At 42.4% G+C, this 24,891-nt stretch overlaps 1 long non-coding RNA gene across 1 annotated transcript in view; it reads left to right on the top strand.

The window, feature by feature from the left end:
• The first annotated feature begins 422 nt into the window (after nt 1-422).
• The window catches only part of LOC122938194, an 82,608-nt gene continuing 58,139 nt past the window's right edge, over nt 423-24,891 (top strand). The window contains exon 1 of the long non-coding RNA XR_006389987.1: nt 423-541. This is a non-coding gene — a long non-coding RNA (uncharacterized LOC122938194). The remainder of the gene's footprint in view (nt 542-24,891) is intronic.

The raw sequence follows: 24,891 nt of genomic DNA, 5'->3' as shown, positions 1-24,891 counted from the left end.
TAGACTTAGACAGAGTAAGCAGAGACGCCTCATTATTAGAGGGAATGGTATTTAATAACAAATGATGGCTCTATTGTACTACTGGAAAACTAGGTAGTAAGACTATACACTAAAAACATTTAGTTCCATGTATGCAGCTCCCCTGGTCTCCATTTCTTCCTACAGGCATAAACTCCCATTCATTTTAGCTGCCATATAATAGGCATACCCTGCCACACTGTGTAACTAACAGTCATTCGACTTCTTATGTCTTTTTTTTTTCTTTAGCTTTGAATCATTTTCATGTAGAATTCTAGGACAGGTTCTACATTTCTTCCTGTGAATGTTCCCTTTAAATGATATTGACTACATATAGAATATATACTAATGCAGATATTTGCATTGAGGCAGCTGACCTGTTCACCCTGATGTTTGTTCTTTTAGATAAAGCACAGAATGCTTTGAAGGCTGGGACACATATGGCATGCAGGCCGAGAAACCAGACTTGATTGGCTTGCAGAGATGCTGAATGTAATATTTGGATACTTATGATCCTGTACAAGTAAGTGGCTTCAAATGATTAGATTCACGTTTTTGGGATATAGTTGATTTAATGAGGATCTGTCCACTCTCCTGACTTGTCTGTTTTAGTAAATACGTACCTGTCTTCTTCAAGAAATAATTCTGGAGTATTTAAAAAAAAAATATTGCTGTGTTGTGCCATCCCTCTGTTATTCCTACTGGAAATGTATTTCTGACTTGACAGTGGGAGCAACCAGTTGGGTGTGTGTTCATATATACGCCAGCACTGTCAAATCAGTGCTGCCAGTACCAGACAATTCTCTGTTTGAAGGGGCAGCGGCCCTTGAAGGAGCACTGAGGCTTCTTCATACTACACCAAGTACAGCGCCGTACATTGTATAGTGGCCGTGCTTGGTACTGCAGCTCAGTGGCATTCACCTGAATGGGACTGGATGGATGGGACTTCACTGACTGAGCACCATGGTCCCTTATAATAGCTCATCAGCGGGAATGTTGGGAGTCAGAACCCCACCGATCAGATATTAATGACCCAGAATGACTTCCCAAGCATAGGTTCTCAATATTTTAGAGGGCCTGTCACCTCTCCTGACCTTCCATGTCTAAATAGCCTCATGCATTCCCCATGTAATAACAATTCTGGAGCATCTATTCTTATGGCTCCATGTTGTGCCATTCCTTTATTATTCCTTCTACAAGTTAGTAAATAATTTCTATTAGCCTTCAGTAAGGGTACAGAGGGGTGTGGTAACCAGTTGTGGGTGTGTACATGTAATGGCAGCACTGATTGGATAGAGTGAGACTGTACAGGGACACCCCCCCAACTGGTTACCACCCCTCTGTACCCTTACTGCAGACTGCTAGCAATTCCTTCATAACTTCTAGCAGAAATAATAAAGTAACAGCACAACATACAGACATAAGAAAAGATGCTCCAGAATCGTTATTACATGGGGAATGCACGAAGCTATTAAAACAGGCATGTCAGGAGTGGTGCTCTTTAAGTTACAGAAGATGGTTCTTGTCTGTCTCACAAGTCCATAGTGGAGATAGATAAATAAATAGATAGAAAGATAGATAGATAGATAGATAGATATGAGATAGATAGATAGATAGATAGATATGAGATAGATAGATAGATAGATAGATATGAGATAGATAGATATGAGATAGATAGATATGAGATAGATAGATAGATAGATATGAGATAGATAGATAGATATGAGATAGATAGATAGACAGATAGATATGAGATAGATAGATATGAGATAGATAGATAGATATGAGATAGATAGATAGATAGATAGATATGAGATAGATAGATAGATAGATAGATAGATAGATATGAGATAGATAGATAGATAGATATGAGATAGATAGATAGATATGAGATAGATAGATAGTTAGATAGATAGATAGATAGATAGATATAGATATGAGATAGATAGATATGAGATAGTTAGATAGATAGATAGATAGATAGATATGAGATAGATATGAGATAGATAGATATGAGATAGATAGATAGATAGATAGATAGATAGATATGAGATAGATAGATAGATATGAGACAGCCATGTCTCTTCTTGGTGAGGTAGAGGACTGTGTAGGTGACTGAGTGACAGAAAAGCAGAAGACGGGACATGAAGCAGAGGAGATGGGTATTTGCCTCGAGGATTGCAGTGACTGGATGTGTACAGAAGAAGGCTGGAGACTGAGGAGTTACACAGGAGCCATGAACGTCTCAGACTCTTTGGTAGTTGTCCTGAGGATATTGGGTGTTACTCGGGGGTGTAGCTCTGTGGGGTGCAGAGCCGGCCTCTGAGGACCGCACCAGTATTATAAATAGCACATGGTAGGTGGGGCCTGTGACAGATTCTTCATGGCTTTACTTAGGAATATGTCGATTGAATCAGCGCTTCCAGTAAATTTGAATTAGGTTTTCCAGCGAGTTTGTCTCATTGTCTCCTCCACCTCATCCACCGGTGACTTACCGATGACTGCATTGTCCTGATGTAATGATGAACGGCGCCAGGAATATCACTAATGCCCTTCTGCAGCCACGGGAAAGCTTTTTCTAATTAGATTTACCTAATGTTATTCTTACTGTCGCCTGACTCACGGCTGCGGCAGGAAAGGATTTATAAGCCGGGTCAGCACTGGGTCCTAAGTAATTGGCTGGGTGAGGTGATGGGAGGACTTGCTGGTGGGCGTCCTGTATATGGAGGGTGGAACTTAAATGGGTTTTCCAGGAATTAAAAAAAAATTCAATACTTAAATATTATTTTATAATAAATATTTTCACAAATACCTTTCATTACTTAGAATGGCTTGTTTTGTCTGGGGAGCAATCATTAGGAGAAATAATAAGGGTGGATTAAATGTCCATTGCGACAATATAGAACCACTATAGAAGTTTTATACGACTTTTATATTTATTTATTATTTTTCTATTACTTTTATATTTATTTTTCTATTACTTTTATATTTGTTATATATTTATTATTTACTGTTTTTATATTACCTTTTCATTTATTTATTGTATATTTATTATTTATTATAATTATTTTTATCATTCTGTGCTGTTCTGTTCTTCTATTATTCCTCCTGCATTTTTATAAATAAATTGACAACTGGGCCTTGCCATTCCCCTGGTCAATGGGTTGTGTCCCTACACAGTCAGCACAGATTGGATAAGGTCAGAATGAGCAGGGACACACTCCCAGTTGGTGACTCCCAGCTGTCAATTTATTCATAAATTTCCAGGAATGACAAAGGAACAAGCAAATGCAGAGTTATAAGAGAAGATGCTCCAGAATTGTTATTTCACAAGGAATACAAATATTTTGTCAGGAGAGGGGATCGGTCTTTAACCTTTTACTATTTGGATCGGTCATCGTCAGTGTAAATCTCCAGTGCCCCCGATATCATTATAGGAAGCCTCCTTTTTTTCTCATTCATTCTTCTTCATCAAGCAATCTAATCACTACAAGAGCTTGTAAATCTCCGGATCGATGGTGATGGTGGCTCATTAGTCGGACGGTCCCACCCGTTTATTTTACTTACGGGTTACATTGAGTTCGAGGTAATGGCGTTCATGGCGGAGGCCGTCTAATGAATAATCCGTCTGGATCCATGGCCCTGGGTCAGGCTTTAGTTCTCTTCCAGTTCAGTGGTCTGTCGCCGCTACATCTGAGGCTCCGCTTCATCTTTAGTCTGACGGGGAATTTTTTTGCCAGAAGGGACTTTGATATCACATTCTTTGAACTGTATCCTTACAGTTATTAAATAAAGTGGGACGATATCATTTCTTTTTTATCTTTTAGCCCCCCCCATCCCCATGATATAAGCCGAATGATCAATCATCCAGCAGCTGCCTGACCTGAATCACACTACAACGTTCCTTGAGCTTTCACCTTATTGTTAAGAAAGATTTAAGCAGCCAACACGCTTCAGGCACCGCTTATCTCTAGATAAAGAAGGTATATAGACTGATAAAATCCAACCTCAAGGAACCTCAGGACTATCTCCCTAGATGTGAAATCGCTTAGGACCCCCGCCCCCCCCCCCCCAATCATGGTCTCTTTTATAGTATAATTGGTTCTAGTTGATGAGTTCCCAATAATACCATAATATTCAACCAATTGCCCAGTATATAATTGTACGAGGGTAGAGAAATAAGGCTGCTTTCTACCAGAATCTACACCACCTTTTTCTATAGGTTACGTCTGGTATTGCAGCTTAGCCCCATTCGGATGCAATACCAAACACGGCTTGTGAACAAGCCTTGTGTTTTTACTCAACCTTTTTACTAGAGCTAGATTTTTTGGTATAAACATATAGGGCATTATTCTGGCTACTTTCAGCCACCACTAGGGGGAGATAATGAGCTTACTGCACCTAGTTATACATTGAACTCAATAATAACACAGTATGCAGTAAGCTCCTAAGCTCCCCCTAGTGGTGGCTGCAGGTAGCCAGAATCATATCCTCTAATTTGATATCTTTGCAGAGGGTTTTGAGCTCTGTAACAGAAAAAAAAAGGAGCTCCGACCGCCATAAAAACCTATGAAGAAATGATTCACTGCAGAATGTCGTAGCTAAAACTGAACTGGTGTTAAATGGCGAATGTTCACATTACGGCAATTTGTGTCTCGATTAAATTAGTCGCTGTGTGTTCTACAAATAGAGTCCATGTAATACCCACCAATTATCATTTTTTTTGCAAATCCTCAGGGTAACGACCAATTACCCGGTGTCTCCTTGGCCGGAGCACACGCTGGGTTTCCAGTAGAATCATCTGAATGTTTTTCTTGGGTGGAATCCAGTAAATAAATATGAAATGAACGTCAAGAATTTGAAACCGGAGACAGCGTCCCCTGAGGTTTTTTTCCCCGGCGTGTCATGCTGTCTCCATGTGACTGATACACATCTGATTCTGTGTGTGGTGACTGGAGAACGTTCCGGATCGGGGAGAATTGTCCCCAGGGCCCGAGGGGGTGCTTGTATTTATTGAATTACATTTCTATACATAGAGCGGACGTAGTAATGAGGGAGATGCGGATGACTCACTAATTGTAGATGGCAATTCCTGCTGCAACGTATGGACCATTCACCTACTGCTTTAGAAATCTGATTATCACTGCTGGTATCAAGCTTTACAGCCGGTATATTTCATTGGTATCGGTAATATACTCACTCTTTTGTGCTCCAGTGCTGTGGATTTTGTTCCTGCACTGGCAGAGATGCGCAGAACGTACAGCCGTCTGACCAATCAACCAGTAAAGGTGGCCATGCACTTCAGATAAGTATCTACTGAAGCTGCCAACCATCTAATGTGTAAAGCGGTGTCCAGACCTAATCCTTTCCCACCTGGAAGATGACTGGGAAATGAAGGATCAGGCAGTTGGACTTCAATATGACTGAGGTGCCTGGCAATGGCTTATTCTCCCCTCCCAGTAGAGAACTGGTGGTCCATGTCCTCTGGTATCTGGCCTCTCCTTGTAGGCCACAGCTGCCAGAGTACTCACCCCTCCTGCTGCACTGCGCTCCATGCCGCTTGCATCTCTCCCTGACCCCTTCCTCCTGCTCTGGCTGGTGTACATTCCTACAGAATGCACATGCTATTCCTGTCCCTTAAAGGGCCAGCACACACAGGCTAATCTATCTCCAGCCTATGGCATCTTTCCTTATAGGAAGGTTGCTGGGCAGTAGGTTCCTAGCTTATCTAGTTCCTACAATGGTGTTCTTATTGTGTGTTCTGACTGCTCATACCTGACTTCTACTTGTAAACCTTATTTGACCCAGTGCTGCCTGTTCTGACCTATTGCTGACTACTGTATTGACCCAGTTCCACTGTAATGCATGAACTCTGCCTGTCTTCACCTCTGCATGCCCTCTGAACACACTTCTTCCTTTCCACTTGGTGCCAGTCACCAGTATCTGTTGATCCTCCGTGGACACCAGCCTCTAATCAGAGACTAGATCTAGGTGTCATGGACTGGTGGTCCCTGCAGCACAGTCCAGATCCCTATATGGAGGTGACAGGGTGAATATCAGGGGACCACCTTGACAGCGTCCTTAGAAGAAGCCCAAAGACCAATCTGTTCTATGCCACAGTAGTACCTGTTCCGTTACAGTTTGTTACCCAATCCTTGGGTTGACTGACCATTTTTCTACACTACACCACATGATACCCAGCATTTCTAGATTTCCACCACCAAAAACCTTAGATCGTCTGGATTACCCTTACGTGGTACCATGTATCTATATCTTTTTGAGTCTTGTTGCTGAGCTTCTTGGCCACACTTTTATGACTCCATCTTTCCTTGATATCCTTCCCAGTAGATGCATAGGCATTTTTTTGTATTGGTTGTTCACTAGCACAATTGTACCACATCTACTCCCATTTGGTCTTTTTCATTCATGCTGAACATTATCCATGGAATTGCTCCTTGGACCAGGCCCCCAAAGGTGGCCATACAGATGGTGATGGTGATTAGTTTTGTACTTGAGTCCATGGCATTTCACTTAAACCATACATGCACATTTTGGATGGACCAACTATACGTTAGTCATCAGACAGATGGGTCCAGGCAAAGATATTTCAGGTAAAGGATAAACTAGTCTACCCTCTTCAATACTTGACTCTTGTCTTCAAAGTAATAAGGCAAAAGGACAAATAAGTAGTTGGGACCATAGTCTTGCGCCATGGGTGCTTCAACCACGATGGTAACCTCCACGTCAGTGTTCCCCAACCTGTGACTCTCCAGTTGTTGTAAAACTTCAACTTTCATCATGACTTGACAGCTATCGGGGCATGATGAGGGTTGTAGTTTTGCAAAAACTAGAAAGCCACAGATTGGACTGCTCTATATGGAGTGGACTGTGTATGTTCTTGAGTTTTTGTTGGTTCCTCCAGGTTCCTCACAATCTTAAGGAAACAATAATCATTCTGGTCAGTTCATTAGCTTCCTAGAAACTGACCCTAGTGTCTATGGAAGTTGGACCAAGGGTCCCAATGAGATTAATCAGTAATACATGACCTAATATTAAAGCCATAAAGACGGGAAAGAATTGAGCATACTTACCAACATTCTGTTGGTAAATTCGGCCTAGGCATGCTGCATACCCATCTAGGAATGCCCCCTTATGGTTGAAATTTACCTAAGCCCTATCCATTTTGAGGCAAGGACAAGTCAAATGTTCTAGCATTGTCTCTGAAAATTTCATACAATCCCAGCAAATTTTTTACTGTTGGCAACTATGATTGAGCCATATCGATATTATAAGGCAATTTGGAACATGTAGACATTGCAGTATCCCACTAAAAGTAACTGATTAATAGGATTTATCAAAGAGAGCCCCAATTGATCAACACTGAAAGAAATTGTTTCTATATTGTTTAGGTGAGAGCACTGGAAGGTTTGGAGGGCACTCACTAAAAATAGTGCACCAAATAAGGGTCTGTATGGTCCACATATGAGGTGAACCTACAATCAGGGAAGAGGTTTCCACACTGGACAGATCAGTGCTGTACAATGGACTCTATGGGGCACATTTATTAAGACCAGCGTTTGAGACTCCGGTCTTAATAAGCCCTATACCTGGAGGTGGATCCGCCGGAGTTATGAAGAGGCACAGGCAACTTCTTCAAGCATTAGAGGCCATACAAACCCCTCCTCTAAAATTTGAAAAATGAATTACAATGACACCATTTATAACCCCTCTAAGTTGCACTATTCGGGGTGCACTCCATGTTTGCCTTCCTGGTATGGAGGCAGCTGATGACATCTCGCATACATTGCTGGTGGAGCGGATTGGTGGAATGTTATTTTGCCACCCCTGTACCTTGTATAATCATTATGTATTGCACAAAACAACTTCACAAGCCGCCGCTATCACTTTATTGCTGTTGTGCTGATATCTCTCTCTGGCCTCATGGACGAAGCTTGTTTATCAAGCTGTCCCAACCGCCCCCCCCTGTGTACGCATGGGCAAATAAAGGCGACAGGGTGTCTGATTTCTTGAAAGTGCAGAATGGCACGATAAGATTTTTTGGCAGGTCTTTCACCCAATCAGGTCAGGTTCCTAAAAACTGATACGGCTGAACATTCCCAAGAAGGCCAATAGGGCAATGACATTTGAATTACGTTGTGACCCGAGTTGTGTTGGGTCAGATCTGATCACCCAAAGAGATAGAGAAATCTCACACCGCTTTATCTTGATAAGTCCACTTCATGGATTAAATATGTGATGTCTTCTTCTGCATTTCATTGAAACCTGTTGACATGTGTCATGAAGGGGAAAAAATTGTGTTCCAGGAACGTGGCAACAATAGATAAAAGGGATTCTAAAACTTAGATATTGATTACTGTTCCCCGGGATAGGTCATTAGTTTCAGATCGATGATGGGCGGGGGTCCTACACTGTTTCAGGTAGCTGCTAGTGTCGGAAATTATACAGCGGATAGAAGGTACCATCCAGTGTGTATTTTCTGCCACCTGTCTACTGCAGCTCAGGTCCCGTCACGGCCACCACACAGTGGACAGAACCTTGTGCTTCTGGTTGCATCCACTGTTGGTAGGACCTCCACGGCCTAAAAATCTTCTACCAATATGTGCACACAGGCCTTTCTGCTGCCTGAGGCGAAAACTGAAACAGCGCCTCCCCCCTACCCCAATGCCAATTGCTTAACCTAACCCCTTCCCTTCAGCCCATGGCCCTTCGGCTGCCTGCCCCTCTTGCCCCTACCTGGTGCTGCCTGAGGCGATCGCCTCACCTGGCCTCATTGGTGGTGCGCCCCTGTGTGCACCAGGAAACTGATGCATATTTTACCAGAAATAAGGGCATAGATTTCGTTTTCTGGAGCACAGGCCTTCTGAAGATGCGCCAACATTAGTAACAGGCCTGCATCTCTTTATTTTGGCACATCACACGTCGGCACACTTCTTTAGGACTGGAAAGTGTTCTCTGGCATTCGGGGGGAAATCTATCCGTAAATGTTCGATTTGTCTGCAGCGCCACTTCAGGGGAAATGAAGTATTACACAGTGTCCGTTTATATAAGTGGTTTGTCTGTCTAATATAGGACAGGACAGGTCTTCCATAGAGAGAGACCCTCTTTATAACAACTCTGGCTGAGGAGAGGAAGATCTTGAACAGATGACCCACCTCTATGAACCCAAGATTTGCTATGAAAACTGGTTTTCTAAACTGGACAGCCCATGAAAAATTGACCATTATAAAATCTGATGGTCTGCAGGGTAGATGATGATGATGATGGCTTTGACCTAGAGTTTGGCTTTTAAGTTCCTACAAACTGGCACAAATTGCTTGGGATCGATCTGCATAAAGGCCAACCCCAATGTTTTTCACCCCATTGTATCTTACTGAGCTTCATGAAAAGTAAGTGAAAAGATGGAGACGGTAGTGTGTTCCAATAAAATGTCCATTTATTAAATCACAGCAGTCAATGAGCAGAGCGGTGAGAGATAACTTCATATCTGATGAGAATTACTCAGCGAGCTGCTGACCCTCTAAATTGGATGTGATGCACTGTACTTGTTACTGCAGCCCGCCCTGCTAGGGAGGCCTTGCGTAATAATCACGCCGGGAGAAGATGGAGATAAATGACTTCTTGGATCCATCTCTGACTCCTGGGCGGCTCTGGTGCTTCGTGTTACTAATATACGCTGTCATTTCTACATGCAAGACGAGGAACAAGAGCAAAACTGCTTACCCTCGCATCATAACCATACGAAGATCAGAACGGAATTTGTCCGAAATCGTTCGGCACAACTCTGCTATATCATGAGGTTATATGTAGGAATTATTGTAATCACTGGGTAATAGGACATCTGCTACTGCACATACCTGACGTCCTCTCCGCCATCTCCATAGGGGAGTGTGCATGGACGCTGCTACATCTTAAATGGACAGGAGCGGACTGGAAACTTAAAGTGGCCCTGGAAAAAACTAAAAACTAAAAGTGGCCCGATTTTGTAGGCAGGTCCAAACAGAAGGCGGGGCAACACAAGTAGACGGGGTCAACAATACCATAGTGCAAAATACCATCCCAGCAGAACCAAATAACACAGTAGCACAATATACTGCCCCAAAAGCTGGCCCTCTGTGGTGGCCATAAATAGCGACCATCTTCTGTCCTCCTCCTCCAGTTGTCTATGGAGCAGGGGGCTTAGGCGGTGAGACGTGGGCCACAGTAGATTAATTCAGGAGGGCATGTGCGGTCGCTGGCCGAGTACATGAGTACCTGATTCACACAGCATTAATTACTGCTGAAAGTTCATTATGTACCCGGTCAGTGGCAGAGACGAGGGCTTGGGTGGCCCACCGGGAAATTTCCCTGTAGGGTCAATGGCCAGTCCACCCGGCACTTATATAAACCCGGCTCGTGAAGGTGTATGGTATCTGCTATTTTGGTTTCACCCGACCAGTATCTGGATTCTTCGGTCAGATTGCTGCCTGCCCTGACCCGTCTTGTTGTATTGCATGAGCTCTGCCAGCCTTGCCATGGTATGACAATGCTTCTGTGTATTGATCTGATACCTCACTTACCATTGGCTGGCCATCAGCGCTTGCAGTTGTGGACTACTCTGGGGAGTCGGAACATGAACTAGGGAGTCAGAGTCCAGATGAAGGGCCGTTGGATGAGTTAGGATAATCAGGCCCATTGGTTGCAATAAATAAAGTTTTTCTTTTCTTTAAATTGTTGATGGGAGTAGTAGTACATATAGCAGCAAGGCACAGTTCCATAGTATACCACAGTATGGTGTGCACCCAATAGCTGTGCATGGGCAGCAACAATGATGGTAGTGGTAGTACCATGTTTCTCTCTCTAAAGACACTTTGGAGTCTCCCCAATCAACCAGGGACATGTCATCCTGTTCTCATTAACCTTTTGTGCAGATTGTAGATACAGATGGCCAGTCCATCTCAAAGTGTGGCAAGTGTCAGAGGCAATAGTCCTTCCTACAGCAGTAAAGTCTTTTATACAATAAACAATTAGTACCTTACTGACATTTTGCATGGCCTGGATAGAGGTTCTGGACCATCTAAGATGGCTGATTGCTTTGGTTCAAGGGTACTCTGGTACTAGAGTAGCATCTTTGGCAGCTGTAGTCTCATAGATGGAGGAACTCTCATACACGTCCTTCCTGTAGCTCTGCTCAGACTAGAAACCTCAGTTAGCCAGGGGGCGGACCTGGTCCATCATCCTGGAAACCTAAACCTTCTGTCGCCATTAACCCGACATTGCTATTTGGGATACACAGTCTCAGAGACTTGTCAAAAGATGAGAGTCTTGTTACGAATCACTAGGGGACCCCATCACCCAAGGCAGAGATGCGGTTTTGCTGCCTTAGCCTTGTATCTAAACATACTGGTCAAGACAGAGTGACATGTTGGTTACCCCTGGTACCCAGCATCTGGAGCACATACCCATTCAGTCCTCTCTCCTTCCTTATGGCTGTGGCCTGCAATCAAACTCACTTGTAAGATCGGAAATATAACGCTAATGCAAATTCTACTGCTGTGGTTATTTCAGTCATGAGTTTCATATTGCAGTTCTGCGCTCGAAACAAGTGCTGGATTTTCTAGATTATAAGATTCCGGATTGACGGAATTTAAGATTCCCCTACCAACCACACAGTGCATGGCCTTTGATTTGACTCAAGAGCACAGAGCGTCTATACTAATAAAAAGATGATCCTTGCTCACCCAGAGAATAAAAGCTTGCCCCCTTGAGCCGTCCCTATCACTAGGGCAGGTTACTTCCTCTCATTGGGGTTAATGATGCTTAGCCGAGAAGGGAGTGAATTTCCTCTGTTCTGCTGTAGCAGGTAATGTAAACAGACAGGGTCTACTGAAGCAGGACATTTCACTTTCCTTGAGTGTGACCATGCATGGACTGAGGGGAACAAAGGTGATGGCATGTAATATAGTAGGCGGCAGGAAGGACCTCTCTTGATTGCTCTTTACAGCTCAATGGTGACACCTCGGCTAAAAATTCTTCAGGTCACTGAAACAGAAAAAAAAAAAAAGAAAACATGGGGGGTCGTTTATCAGGGTTCCAGGGCAGAGACGTAAAAACACACACCACAGGTGGGCCCAGTAGGCTTTGTTTTCTTTTGGAGGATTCCACCATTGATGGGTCTCTTTTGGTTTCATGAAGATAAAGTCAGAGGGCGGAACTAGTAAACACAAAGCCAGTTCATGTTCCTTGCTTTGACCCAACAAAAATAAAAGAGGTTTGGGATGGGAAAGACTTGTTGACAAGGATGATGGAGAATTGAATTGCTGAGAAGATGAGGTTAACTTTGTCCATGGACCTTCACTACCTGTTGGCCAATAACTATTATTCTCAGTTCCCTCATACCTGGGCATGTATATCTTGAACGTATTTTCAACGAGGAATAGGGGGAAAGCTATTGCCAGACACCTCTGGTGGTGGCTTATCTTCTGGTGTAACATAGGACTGGGCATGATAAGATTCAATGTGCCAGATTCTTCCTTCCCTCAGTGGAAACAAACATTATATGGTTGGCAATCCCATCAAAATCATCGGGTTTGGCCGAATCCCCCCATGCCTATGTGTATGGCCGTATTATGTACAATCTTTGAGTTGAAGGGAGACATAATGTATCACTATATGTCTCTGACTTCATTCATAGGCATTCGGACTCCGATAGTACCCCACAGGACAACTACGGAGGTATTCTCCCCTAGAAACATTGCTTCCAGGGTTAGACTACATATGGCAGCACATGCAATAGATCAGCAACCTCCGGCACTACAGCTGTTGTGAAAGTGCAACTCCCAGAATCCTCCTTTCACTTCTGTGGGAGTTACAAGAACAGCCGAGTTAGTTTGCATGCTGGGAGTTGTAGTTTCACAGCAGCTGGAGTGCCGAAGGTTGCTGATCCCTATGATAGATCTACATATCTACCAGAGTCAAATTTCTAAAGTTTTCCAAAAACATGCTTGATCTAAACTGGACCCTCTAGGACCAGTTTGGCCAAATCTCAATGATCTGGCCCTACACATGTACCAATATTTTCAGTAGAAGAAAAAGTCAGCAGGATTATATGTTTCCATTGCCCCAAAACAGAAGTCCTTGACCAATTGTTAAAATAAGCAAAGGTTAAAATTTTAGAAATTTAGTCCAATAAATTTCCAAGAACAGAACTGCTTTTCATTGGTTGCAAGCAAACATTAGGGTACTAGGGCTTTCATCATGAATCCGACCTCTTGATCCAGACCAAGAGACTTGCGACCCTAGACCATGGCCTTTGGGTCGGGTGACTTCTCCACTCTTGAGGCACAGGTTTCTAACGTGATTCGTCTTTTCTTAGACTGAGTTCCTTACTATCAAGTTATTGCTTTCCATGAAAACCTCCCCTTACTATTTTAAGCCTCTTCCAGGATTCAGAAGTGCGTCAAGCTTGGAATAGATGGAGGAATTTCCTTGTCACATTTCAGTGCCCGGTATGCATTACACACGTTTGAAATTCACATGGATCTTTTTTCCTTAAGTGGAATCTGCTGCAAAATAGCAGTGATGTCAGGGCCAGTGAAAGGGATCTGTGTGTAAATCAATGGCCGCCTTATGCAGGTTATCACAGGCCACTGTGTGTGCTCAAGGCCTAATTGACTCAAATCGCACAAAATCACAAAACAAACTGTCCTGGCTTTAGTTTTTCTTATTTTTTTCGGCAGAAGAGCATGAGTTTGGGTCGCTGACAGCTAATCAATAGAGCATTGACCTCTAGGGTTCCCTTATTTTTGAAGTTATTTGCCATTTTTTTAGGCAAACATGTCTGTCATGTAGTAATTTACACAAGAAAAAAGAGACAGCATTCTTCACTAATAACATGACGGGTCTGTACAAGAGATATGGGAACAGCTGATCTGGGGTGAAATCAGGATATTGAGTTTAAAGCACTTTGCTTGAAAAATGGAAATAGATGTTTTGTGGCTCAAGGGCCTATGTGCCATAGAGAGAGCTCATATGGCTGTGATGGTGTCCATGGGGGGAATGAGTCAGTTCTGATTGCCTTCATTGGTTCCGTGGTCTATTTGTATTTATAATGTTACCAAAAAAGTGATCAAGAACCTTCTACATTTTTGTGAAGTCGTCAACACGACTTCAGAAAATGTGCAACCTGGGTCTTTCAACCAGTACCTTAGGTATCCATGAAAATCAAATGTACCAAGGCACCAGAAATCTTTGGTAGACAATGTTTTGGCCTCTAAAAGGCCCTATTCAAGTTGTATTTGCCTGAAAAGGGCCTTTTAGTCCAAAACGTTGTCTATCGGTTCTTAGATAAATAAAAGCTTTGCATTAAAAGATTTCTGGTGCCTTGAAAATGTTGAGCTTTATGGACCCTTCTTGGGGAGTCTCACCTCTCTTTTTATCTTTCATGGAGAGGGAGAAAGGATGTCATTAATCCAGGACTGGGCCCTCCAATTTCAGGTTTAGTTGGCCCCCTATCTTTGGACAGCAGGTTCCCCAGTCTACAAGAGCTGTAATGCTATTAAACAACTGATTTGGTCTCATCTTTGTTCTCCAACAAGAAACGGGAGAAAGTTGAGGGTTAAACCTGAAATGGAATGAAGGTTGTGGCAGTGTGAACCAGCACCATATGGGAAGTCCTATTTTGCACCTCGAGAATGTCCCTGCTGTTGTTTAATTTGATATTCTTGAAATGTAACTAAATCTTGAGCTTGGACTAACCTACCAATGTATGAGGTCCCCTTTATCTTATGCCTCATTTATGACTGATTACTGTCTGAGCCCCGTAGTGTAGGCCTTAAGAGATGCTTGTCCTTTTGCCTCTGAAACATTGGTGTTTATTCTAGGAGGTCTCACCCTTAGCAAATAGAAATCATTTTCTTTAGAACTACTCAGATTGAACTGGTTTTCCATTGGCATTGTTATTAACACTATCTGCAAGGAACATTTTGACAAACGGTCATGACATTCCTCTGTTATGATGCAATGTCAGTTCTTAGGTCAGCAATTTTTCAGCCGCTTTCATGGATGATCATCACTGAAGTATTTGAACGTTAAGATCTTCTCACGCTTCTGTCAGACATGGTAGATCGTCCCGGTGGCTATGCAAGCCCACCATAATAGTGACTGATGGTTATTATAAAGCTTTTCTGTCCTTTTTTAATTTTTTTATAAAGAAGGCCATCGGAAACCGGCAAGAATAGTGGGGGCTAATCTCAGCTGGAGTCTCCTTGTCAAGTCCCACAGTTTTTGTATGGTACGGAGGTCACTATTTTTGAATTTTTAACTCCAGTTCTATTAAGATCTACTCACCAGATGTCGGTAGTCTTTGCAAGTTCCTCGTTTGTGTTTATACTGTGCAGATAGTTATAGTTGGCCATTGTTAAACTCTTCCAGTTGATGTTTGTCCCATTGTGTGCAGCTGTCACAGTCGTAGATAACATGTCTCACACAGCAGTCAATTGAATAAACTTTGGTCCAAAATCAGTGCAAACTACTGCTTCACTGTTTCGACTGCTTGGACTGGTTAGTTTTAGTTCAGGAATCTCAGGATCTTGATGCCAGATACTGTATTTCAAGTGTATTATGGCATCTCCAAGTATGCAGGAACATATACGTCCTACTAGACCAATATCTTATTGATGTCGATAGGCAAGCATATTATGTAGTGGTTAATACGCATAGGATGTGCAACATGCTGGTGAAGGTTTCGTGGACTGTTCCTGGCACCAGGGCTGGATTGTAAGGAGGGTACGAGGGTCACATTTCCAAGGACCTCCATCACTTTGATGACATAGGGCTTTCCACCACCCGTGCCTATGTATCTCTTAGCTATGTCTGTCTCTTTGGCTCTCTCTCTTTTATATTTATTACATTAGATAACCTTTTAGATAGGTTTATATGGCATGGCATTGCAAGGACTGACTCTGGAGGCAGAATAACTGTTGCAAACTTTTATAAGGACCCCAAAGGGTGATGGGCTCCTTCAAAAATTTTGCAATGGGAAGCAATATTTTCCAGTTATGGCCTTCACAGTCACTGTTAGCGTATGTACTGCTCACCTCTAGGACCTACACTTATCAGAAAAATGGGGGTCCCTTGACAATCCTGTTCGACTAAGAAAAGGTGAAGATACATTTGCGCATCTCTGGGCATCTTCATAAGTGCCAAAGACACCTGTAGAAACAGCAAAGTCATGCGGCCACCTCTCCTATAGGTGACTTTAATATAGGGTTAGGTAGGGTGTGGTTTTGTGAGTTGAAATGGGTGCTCCACCAACCTAAATTTGACTTTGGATGGTACCATCTTTGGTCACACTATGGGAAAAGCTCTAAAGTATAATCAGTTATGCAGTTCTTATTTTGATCAATGACCCGTAACGATGCAATGGGTCTAGTTTCGGTTTCACAGCCATAGTTCATGAATCAAAAAAAAAAAGATAATTCAAAGGACCTAGGATGGAAGATGTCCCAGTTCACAGCTGATCTCCTCCTAAGGCCTTACATCCTAGGGAGGGACATTTCTCAATAGAGGTTGCATAACTTTCTTTACAACCTAAGCAATGTGTTGTGTTCTATTAACATAGCTATGCAAACACTTTTATATGCAAGGAGGCCAGGGATTAGGTTAAAGTCTAGCACACATCACTGGCTTTCCTTTCTGGCTGAGGTCACAATTGACTGGAAGATTTCTAGAGCTTCTTCTGACTAATTTGCAGTTAAATACCCGTTACTCATTATTAGATGGGAATGTGTGAAAAGCTAACTGGGATTTAAAAAGGCAGACAACCCCCCTTCTTCAAGACAACTGCTAATGCTGGTTATTCCTTGACCAAGATAAGACCTAAATCTTCCTCACTGCCTGAATCAACAAGACACGAAGAGATAACTCATCAAATACTCTACAGCTGTCTACAATGTTGTGCATTAGCCCCAGGGCTAGACCAACTGTTCCCTACTGCAAAAACATTGGGGTGTGGGTCCCCCCTCCCCCCGCAGTGTTCTGAGTGTAATAATTTCTTAGCCTAAATACAGAAACAAGGAGCAAATGTGATGAGCAAACAAGTCTTGTTGTACTATGACTGGCCTTGGCATCGCAGCCCATGCGACTGACCAAGCATCATTGTATTTGTAGAGATTAGATGCATTGCAGATACCGTCAGGTATCTAGAGGTCAAGGAACAAATGGAGCAAATGGTTGTACCTAACAATACCATAGATCGCATAATTGCAACAAGAGGTTGAAGCTACTGAGCCCTGATGGACAATCTCTACAACTAGTACATGAGATTTATAGCCAGATGGGCGCTTAGGTAAAACATGGACCCTTGTCCCTGCTCCTTCCAACACTAGGACTTGGGTGCTACTGCACCTTATTGGTCTTACCTCTGGCTTTATCAACATTTCAAAGGGACTGTCTCATGAAGACAACCTCTGGCCCAAAGTTTAAGTTTGGCTTTGGAAACCATGGAGCTCCACTGTAGTCACTGGTGGGAAAGAGCGACCAACCATACATTTCTCCTGCAGGACTTCTGACTATAAACTTTCGAAAGCTGCCAAGAATATGCAGATTCATCCAACAGCTTTTATTCCTGAGTCTCCCATACACATGCATGCTCGGCTCAGCTAAGGGGAGAGGGGAGTAAGCCCCCGTCAGCAGACATCTCACAAGTGGAGATAGGGGAGTAAGTAGCTAAGGCCTGTATTACACCAACAGATTTTCTGACCAATCATTGGTCAGATGGCCTATTACACACACAGATCTTTTGTCATACACACCAACTATTGGTCTGATTGAGCAGATATTGGTCAGATAATATAACATTCACCTCAGGCTTAACAGTCACCTCTGGCAGCAGCTTATCTCCTCGAGAACTATAGGATTTGGCATGTTGAAGTCCAAATGCCCGATGCTTCTCTTCCATGACATATGCCATTGAGAAAGAGTCAGAAGGTCCCTATACACATTAGATGCGAGTCCTGCCAACATTAATCTGTATGGCCAGCTTAACTGGGGTCCTGCATGGGATAACGGATTCAGTCTTGTACATCCATGCATCATCATTAAGTGGTTGAATATAGTCCTGGCATACTACCTATCAGCCCATGGCTTAAAACTGATTAGACTTGAAGGTTCCAAGAGTTCTCAATCAACATCCTACGCTCCTCTATATCTTTGGCTTTAGTCTTCTGCTCTTCTGATCTAACATCATCTTCATCCAGTAGGATTCCTCACAAGGCCTTTTTGTACTGCTGAAGACTCATCACTTGAGGTCCTTGTTGCCTTGAGGATCATCTGTAAGTTAAGGAGGAAATACATTCCATGACTGAGCAGGAATGTCATCAATTCAACATGCACTACAAAGAGCAGTGTCAACAATTAGCTTTTATCAAACCTTCAGGTTTTTGTCCACCCCCTACAGGCAAGGAATCTTTCCTTTCAAAGCTTCAGGGAGATCAGGATTGAATGTTGATAAAGCAAACACATTTAAAAACCTAATCGTTAATTTACTCAAGACAAGAACGTTTAGACCTTGAGAACTTTTTATTTTTTTTATTTTTTTCGTAATCCACTATTGACTTTGTCATTTACAGAAAAAGCTTAATTTAAGTGGTTGTCCAACCTGGGGTTCGTTATTCCCATTTTACACCTTAATGGGGATTGGGGGGGGACCAGATTCGATCTACAGCACTGATTGTAAATATTTAGTGACTTGACTTGTCCACCCCACCTCCCAAAAAAAATAAAATATAAATTTCCTTATTGATTACTTATCACAGAGGCAGATAAGGATAAAATTGCAGTGCATATCATTTGTCCAATAGGACAAAAGCGCAGATATCTGGCCAACTTCCAAAACATCACAGATCAGGCACGGTGATTCGCTTAATTTTACCCAAAAATTTGTTTGGTGACGAATAACTTCATTATGAAGCAAATTTTTTTGTAACTAGCGGGTGCAGTGACAGGGAGCTGTGATAGCGCCGCCCCCGTCATCGTACCCCCCAGATGCCTCATTCATACATGATCGCGGCATCTGAGTGTAAAAACAGTGTGAAATTAACATAAACAAATTTTTTAATCAAACTTACCGCCTCCATTTGCTTGCGACGGGCCGGCTGCCGCCATCTTGCTTGAAGATCTGGAGCGAAATCTTACGCGGAGCGAGATTACGTCATATGTCACCACGCACGGGATTTCGGCCGGGATCTTCAATCAAGATGGTGGCTGGCCCGTCGCGAGGCGTTAAGGGTAAGTATGATTTTTATTTTTAGTTTTTTACACTATTTCAGGTTAAATTAATTTGCTAACACGAAGCACAAGGGAATTTGGTTTAGAGGCAAATCGAATTTATCCTGAAATTCGGATCGAATTCCACTTTGTGGGATCTGATTCGCTCATCTCTAGCAGTGATGTTTTCTTTTTGACTTCGACACGTTTTCATCACGTGGTCTCCTCGTCACATATCAGATCTTTATCTGCTTGATTGTGAGTTTATTTGCTAATTCCGGCACAAAAGACGAATTGTTTTTAGTAACTCGGCCTCGTGCCATCCACCGGCGCTGGCTCGGAATAGGAGATAGTTCTCTACTTTACAATTTTATTGATTCAACAGATTTTTGGTTGTTGAGAATCAGCATGTGTCATAGAGGCATGCAGTGAAACCCTGGTCGATATCTAAATGTTATGGCCAGATCCTCGGTAAAAGTCCTGGGCAGTACTGATATACGTTCCTGGGCTTCCATGCATGATCTGAATAGGGAATTACCGGAGTATGTTGTCTACCTCCCCAGGTCCTTTTCAATGCAATCATATTGATGTTATATCTGGGACTGTTATTCTTACACCATGTTTGGGACTATTGTCAAGTACCACTAAATTGTCATTGTCTGATGCTATCAGATTGAGGTTATATCTGGAATTCGATTTTAACTATGTCTGGAACTATTATATTAACAATATGTCTATGTATATGGTTCTACTATATTGTCACTATGTCTGGTGCTATTTTATTGATGCTATGAGTTTTGGATGAGGATGAGTTTTGCATCAATCTGACATTTCTATCTGTGTCCGCTATTCGGTTGTCAATGAGTGTATTTACTACTGTTGTATTAGCAGTATATCTGGCACTGTTATATTGGCTGAACGTCTGGTACTATTACATTGGCACTCAGTTTGGTACTTTTTCATTGGCACTACATCAGGTACTATTATTTTACCACTAGGTCTGGTACTCTGATATTAACGCTACGTCAGGTAATATTAAATTGGCACTACATCTGGCACTATTTTATTGGCACTGTCTTGTATTATTACATTAGCACTATTTATAGTAGTAGTAGTAGTATATATTCTCTATGTCTAGTAATATATTTTCTATATGTCTGGTATTATTTCATTGCCACTATTTCTGGTTCTATTATATTTTCACTTTGTTTGGTATTATTACATTGGCGCTACATCTGGTACTATTATATTGGCACTGTGCCTGGTACTATTATATTTTCACTATGTGTATATTACATTGACACTACATCTGGTACTATTACATTGGCGCTGTGTCTGGTACTATTATATTGGCGCTGTGTCTGATACTATTATATTGGCGCTGTGTCTGATACTATTATATTGGCGCTGTGTCTGATACTATTATATTGGCACTGTGTCTGGTACTATTACATTGGTGCTGTCTGGTACTATTACATTGGCGCTGTGTCTGGTACTATTACATTGGCGCTGTCTGATACTATTATATTGGCGCTGTGTCTGGTACTATTACATTGGCACTGTGTCTGGTACTATTACATTGGCACTGTGTCTGGTACTTCTATATTTGTGCTATGTCTGTTAGTATTATATTGGCACTATGCTCTAATTTTCTAGCAGCCATGAATATTCATATGAATATCCTACTAATCCAATAATGCACTTTCTCATTTTTGGGTGTTATCCATAAAATACACTGCCAATTGAATAGGTTTGACTCCTCTTATATACTCGAGTTCAATGATCTCCAATCTATGACTCTCCATCGTTTGCACAGCTATAACTCCTAGCCTCAACCGCTGTCAGAACATGCTGGGAGTTGTAGTCATATCCACAGCTACAGCTTAGAAACCACTCATCTAGATGATAGTAAATGGCAACAAAACAAGCTAGTCAGCTGCATCGACGTCCAGGGTTGTATCGAGCCGCCGGTCTATTGATGGCCATTGTGATTGGGTTTAAAAGCGTCTCCATTGACAGTCGGAATAGGAAGGACTCCAATCCCTATTGACTATTGGACTGTGTGATGCCCCTTTGCCCTTATTTCTAAAATTTCAATCATATTGAATGTAACAGGCCAGAGAACAGGATTAGAGGTTGTCTCAGTGCGAGGGGATTAGAGGTCCCACTTGCCCTCTATAGAGACTGGATTATCTATTGACTCCCTGCAGTCAGTTGAATTTCTCCTATTTTTTTGGGAAGACCAGGGCTTGGGCTTCTCAGTATTTTGTAAGTAGAGAAAAGCACCTCAGAGGGTCAGGATAAAAAAAAACAGCTCATAAGATCTCAATGTGACAAAGTAACAAAGCCCTCCGGCCCGGCCTTCGCCCGCAATACGGTGGTGTCACATCCTTGTGATGAAAGCCAGCCATTCTTCTGGCCTGCATTCTTTGGACCTGCTGTCCCAACAGATCTCTTCCTCTTCCTGGTTCCTAAATACTCTCTTTCCCCAGGATGTGCCACACTCACACCTAAGTGATAATATGAAGACAGCCAGCTGGACAAAAGGCATCAGCCTGCAGCCAGACGCCCGGCCAGTGTGCTCAATATCCTACAACTTTACTGTCTCAAAAAGTTGCTGTCCCAAAGGGTATTTCCACCCGAAATCAAAAAGTTCTAAATCCTTGAGTCCCGATTTTAACTCAGGTTATGGTGTGGATTTCCACTGCGGACTTCTATGTAAGGCTATGATTACACAAAGTTTTCCGTACTAAATCCGCACGGAATCGGTTCTCAGTCTCATTGTTTCCAGTGGGAAATCTGTGCTCTACTTCACAAATGTTGCAGAGAAAAAAAAGCATGTTCTTGGTGTGGATTCCACGTGGAAATTCCCATAAAAATTAATGGGAGGACTAAAAACTACACCAAACCAGCAAAAAAAATAGGGTTTCAACTAGAAAACGCACATCTAGCTGCACACATTGCAGATTATGCGTGGTTGTTCCATGCACCTTTTCTAAAGCTTTTTCCACCTATCTATTACTCTCATTTACTTGTAAATTTGTGCATTTTTATTTATCTCCAGTCCTAGTCCCAGTGGGAAGAAAGTGGAAAAAAAAATCAATTATCCTGGAGCTCATTAATTAACGTTTCCTGCAGTCCTCTACTTACTCCAGCACGCTCCCTGCTGCATTGCTCCAGGGTGTGATTAGTAATGCAATTGCTTAAAAGGTTATTCCCATCTCATACATTGATGGCATATGACTAGGATATGTCATCAATGTCAGATAGGTGTGTGTCCCAGAGATGCTCCTATCTCCAGAGTGGGCTCCCCTGAAATGAAGGAGAGTGCACCACACAAGAATTGTCATCCCCATTTAAAAAGCAGAGCGATGTCTTAGCTATTGTGTCCATGCATGTGTGGTGCTACAGATATCGGCTGGTGACTGACTCATGCAGCTTTAGATCTACTCCCCTGATCTAACCCCTCTCCATATATAGCCCATTTATCATCATTTCCTGAACTTGATCCTCCAACAAACTCTCCACCGCACCGAGGAGCACCACAGATACCAGCTGGTGACGGCTCATCCAGCTTTATATCCGCTCCCCTATGTCTCCAAGATGGCCGGACCATTGTACAAAACATGCACTTGTGAACTTCTGTGTCACCCCTATCTCCTCATAGATTGTAAGCTTTTGTGAGTTGGGCACTCGCTCCTCTTGTTTTAATTGTTGACTAGTTTGTTGCCATGTAATGTCATGCAGATACTGTACTACCGCAGGAAGGTGGGTCCAGTGGTCTATCTATAAAGAGCCCAGAAGTAGTAGTCACCACTGGTCCTAATATTAGTCCAGCATCAATACAATATATACATTGAATACAAAGGGTAACCCCCTTGTGGTTTGGGGTCTTCATGTCCATACGTGGTATAATTGTAATGGCAAACCCATGTTGACCTAGCGTTTTTGACCATAACATCATTATTTCATGCTTTGTTCCATGGATTATCTTAATAGCTCAATGATGAACAAAGAACTCCAAATTCAGCTAGAAGCGCATTGTTTTTTTTATTTCAAAGCCCATGTATACCTAAAGAACTGAAAAGTAGACTGAAGCTCCTTGATCCTTCTTGAAGACAAGTAATTCATAAGGTGCTCTCTGAGCCTAATATTGACTAAGGAACATTTTAAGGTGCTGTAGCTGGAAGCTCCTTGTGTCCTTGAAACCAAAAAACTCAAAAGGTAGATCAAAGCTGCTCCTTGGTGCTTCTAGAAACTAAAGTACTGAAGCTTCTTGGTCCTCATTGAAGATGATCAAATAACTTAGAAATTGATTGAAAGTTCTTAGTCCACCTTGAAGTAAAATAATGTCCTAAGAAATAAATTAAAGCTTCTTGGTCCGCCTTGAAACCCATGTTGACCAAGGAACTCAGAAATAGTTTGACATGATTTGGTTCTTTTTGGAGGAAAGCTAGCTTGAAGATCCTTATCCCTTCTTAAACCCAAAGATGAACAAAAACACAGACGGTATCTCAAAGCTCCTTAGTCCTCCTTGAAGTACTGTAGAAAGATGGTCAAAGAAAAAAGATTGACGATTGAGTCCTTAGTCCTCCTTGAAGCCAATTAGGTACAGTAGCAGAAAGCTCCTTGGTTATTCTTAAAGCCAAATAATGACCAAAGACTGCAAAAGTAGACTGCACCTCAGTGGTCCTTCTTGAAGCCAAGAAACTCAGTAGAGAGCTAGAAGCTACTTGTCCTTATTGAAGCCCCATGATGACTAGGGAATTCAAGAGCTAGCCTAAGGGCCCAGTTACACGGGTCAATATCACTATGCAATAATCCTGAATGAATGTTCACATGGGTATTCGTTCCCAATCTTTACATAGTCTTTAGCTGCTTAATATTGAGGTCTATGAGGATGAACGATAAGGATGAGAGTGATGCACTGGCGACAAATTATTATATTTTTTGTGTCTCATAAACCATCAGGTAATCTGACCAGCGGCTGTTTGTCAGGTGATCGGAAGCAAATTTGCACAGACCAGTTATCTGGCGCGAGCGTTTGTAGGAACGTGTGTTCCAGACAATAGGCCCGATAATCTGCCCACATATAATGGACCCTTAGTCTCCTTGGTTGTTCCCTTAAGGGGGTTTTCTGGAAGTACAATATTGGTAATCTATTCTCAGGAAATTTATCAGTATCTGATCGATGGGGGTCTGACTCCTGGCATCCCCACTAATCAGCTGTTTGACTAGGCCAGGGTGTTCCAGTGAGCGCCAAAGTCTCTTCCTAGGCAAATTAAGTCATGTTCATCATCACATGGCCTAGGGGCAGCTCAGACCCACCCAAGCGCAGCCACTATATAGTGCATGGCATTGTGCTGGATATACTGTGACGAGGCTTCAACCCTCACTGAAATGCCGCAGCTTCTGACCTTCACCGATCAGATGTTCATACGCCATCAATACTGAACTCCCACAAAACCCCTTTAATGTAAAATCGGTACCAATCGCCAACTGAACTTTCAAGTGCTGTATTATTATTTTTTTATATAGCCAACAGTCTTGACCCATTAGGCACCACGTCAGGCTATGGCTGCAATCGTGACAACCCCTGTAATGATACTA

Source organism: Bufo gargarizans, chromosome 5 (genome assembly GCF_014858855.1).
Source record: "Bufo gargarizans isolate SCDJY-AF-19 chromosome 5, ASM1485885v1, whole genome shotgun sequence".
Taxonomy (NCBI): Eukaryota; Metazoa; Chordata; class Amphibia; order Anura; family Bufonidae; genus Bufo; species Bufo gargarizans.
This window is presented reverse-complemented; position numbering and strand designations above follow the sequence as displayed.